This window comes from Dasypus novemcinctus, chromosome 7 (genome assembly GCF_030445035.2).
Source record: "Dasypus novemcinctus isolate mDasNov1 chromosome 7, mDasNov1.1.hap2, whole genome shotgun sequence".
NCBI classification, from domain to species: domain Eukaryota; kingdom Metazoa; phylum Chordata; class Mammalia; order Cingulata; family Dasypodidae; genus Dasypus; species Dasypus novemcinctus.
Window position 1 is genome coordinate 63,431,640 of NC_080679.1, and position 3,291 is coordinate 63,434,930.

General features: G+C 37.9%; 1 pseudogene; it reads left to right on the forward strand.

Annotated features, from left to right (window-relative positions):
• Nucleotides 1–2,035: 2,035 nt before the first annotated feature.
• Nucleotides 2,036–2,643, forward strand: LOC105744242 (ferritin light chain pseudogene; annotated as a pseudogene).
• The last annotated feature ends 648 nt before the right edge of the window (nucleotides 2,644–3,291 follow it).

Genomic DNA, 3,291 nt, shown 5'->3' on the forward strand with positions numbered 1-3,291 from the left:
TAACAATTCTATAGCTTATCCTTATTTATACACATTTTATTTTTTTCCAGTGGTTTTAATTCAATTTTAATTTTGATGAGGGCACAGATTAGTTCCTATGTACCAATTATTGCCAGAAATTACCAAATATCTGGCATAGTAGGTCATACATTCATGATTAAAAGGACAAATATATGAATGGTCAAATGAATGAACAAAATAGTTATGAAATGCCAGTAATTGAAGTAGATTATTCACAGTACTTTTAAATTTTCCTTATTTGTTAAACTATCTGCATAGCCCTTGGTCACTGTATAAAATTGTAACTGTAAGCTAAAAGGAATTTCCACCTGTTAGTATCTTAACTTTCCCAGGAATAACAAAACCTGCAGTGTCTGAAGTGTTTTATTAATTTATTAATCTAGTCAAAGTCTTATCATAACTTTAAACAGGCAAATCTCTACTCAACACAGAAATTAATTACACTTTAGTTTGCCCTTTTTTGTATATTTTTATTAGGTCATTCAGGAATTTGTAAGTACAAGAAATATAGTATAATAAAATTTCTATGTCTTGCCATATTACAGCCAGTCATTTTTAAAATATTTATTGAATGCCTATTCTGTGTAGGCACTATTCTAGGGTATATTTTATTTAATCCTTAGAACAATAGTTCTCAAAGCCCCTCAAATGGCATATTAGAACCCCTTTACACTTAATACTTATTGAGAACCCCAAAGAACTTTTGTTTATAGAGATTATGTGTATCAATATTTGTTGCATTAGAAATTAAAACAGATTTTTAAAATATTTGCCAATGCACTTAATAGTAAACTCAGCATAACAGTTTAATGAAAATCACTATAGTTAAAATAATAGTGAGAACAATGTCATTGATTTACATTTTCACAAATATTTGTAATTTCTGGCAAAGAGAAGACAGCTAGGATCTCATATCTCACTCTATACTCCATTCATTGTGAAATCACAAGTCACACGGCCTCTAGAAAATACCACTGTACACTTCTAAGAGATGGGAGTGAAAGGGACAGATAATGTTTTAGTATTATTAAGAAAATGGTTTAACTCATAGACTGTGTGAAAATATCTCAAACCTTCAGAGCTCTTCGGACTACACTTTGCCCTACAAGAATCCTTGCCCTAGAATAATCTTTGGGTATATTGCTATCCTATGAGGAACCTCAGAGTGATTAAACAATTTTCTCAAGAAGACAGAGAAAATAAAAATTAAATACGGATGTCTTGACTCTGGGCCTAGAGTTAATCCCATTTACTACATACAGCCTCTGTTCCTCTAGACACTTTTGTCACAACTTTCGTTTCTATTTGTGATAGGGTATCCATTAGCCAGAGGAGTAGGAATTCAACTGATAGACCTCAAACAATTCATAGATAAACACTTGGATACCTATAGAATTTATATACAGGAATAAAACTAAAAACTCACAAGCAATTCTATTGGTGATATCACAGGAAAGGGAGTCTCCACTTAGTTGGGGAAAAGTTTGTCAGGGGCTATTATAACAGTAAAGGGATAGGACCTAAGACACCAAAAAATAAACAGGAAAACATGGCCAATACAGGGGGGAAAAAACAAAAAGCCTCTTTCCTTCTGGTGAAATTGAGGGAAACAATTTATCTACCTGAATCTTGTAATTCAGAGTAGCCAGGAGAGGTTACTTTGAAATAGAAGATTGACTCCAAAATGGCAAAAACAATTGGCTATGTATTTAGCAATAGATAGGAATAGAGAGATTTCCAGGATATGAGTAACTTGGTAGTATTTAAAATTGAGAACTGACGGCGCGTCCAGCGGCCCTGAGGATCTGTCTCTCGCTTCAACAGTGTTTAAACGGAACAGACCTGGGGACTCTCCCACACCTCGGCATCGACCACCTTGCAACTACTTCTCCAGTTGCAACCTCCTGGACCAACTTCTCGGTCATCCCCCACTGCTGGGACCAGGTAACACCGCTTTTTTGTGGTTAGCTCCTCATTGTCGACCAACTATGAACTCCCAGATCCATCAGCATAATTCCGCCGATGTGAGGCCTCTGTGAACCGCCTGGTCAACCTGCAGCTGCAGGCCTCCTACACCTACCTCTCTCTGGGCTACTATTTCCACCGCAACGATTTGGCCCTGAAGGGCGTGGACCACTTCTTCTGCGAGTTGGTGAAGGAGAAGCGTGAGGGTGCAGAGCATCTCTTGAAGATGCAAAACCAGTGCGGTGGCCGTGCCCTCTTCCAGGACGTGCAGAAGCCTTCCAAAGATGAGTGGGGTAATACCCTGGATGCCATGGAAGCTGCCCTTGTCCGGAGAAGTCCCTGAAACAGGCCCTTTTGGATCTGCATGCCCTGGGATCTGCCAACACAGACCCCCATCTGTGTGACTTCCTGGAGAACCATTTCCTAGATGAGGAAGTGAAACTGATCAAAAAGATAGGCGACCACTTGACCAACCTCAGCAGGCTTGTTAGCCTGCAGGCCAGGCTGGGCGAGTATCTCTTTGAAAGGCTCACCCTCAAGCAGATTAGGAGCCTCTCGAGCCCAGAGGCCGTGGGGGAGGGCTCTATTCCCCCAGCATCCGGGCATCTGCCTGGACCCCTCCAGCCAGGAGGCATCTTTCTAACTGCCGTCTTATAGCCCTCTAACAAGTCCTGAAACAAGTATAAACAATAAAGCTTTTTGCAGCAGGTAAAAAAAACAAAAATAAAATAAAATAAAATTGAGAACTGAGACACGTCATTTGCAAGCACTAAATTGATGATATTTTATTTAATGTATTAATATAAATCTGTCATAGGAAAACCTGTCCCCAGCCTGTATTTAATTATTCTTAGAAGTGCTGTGAAGGATTTCAATTTGCAAACTCAGCAATATACCTTGGAACTAATTACCCAGAGAAATTTTTGTAAAAATGTAATGGCACTGATAGATATTATATAATTGCATGTGCAAAAATTTCTTTTACTTTTTTTGAACTGAGCTATTCAAATTAATGAAAGATTATCTGTTTAAAAAGACTTTTCTCATGTAAGTAATAATATCTAAATATGTAACTATTTCACATTGGTGTGTGGTGATAATGTTAAATATTGAGAAATAATCATATGCTAGACATTGTACTACATCCTGCACATGGATTCATTTATTCGACACTCACAACAAACCTATGAAAAAGGTATTTTGATTAGCCGTATTTTACAGATGAGGAAATGGAAACTCAGGTTAATTAACTTACCTGCTACCCCTCAGGTAATAAATGATAAGGCTGAGATCTGAACCCACAAA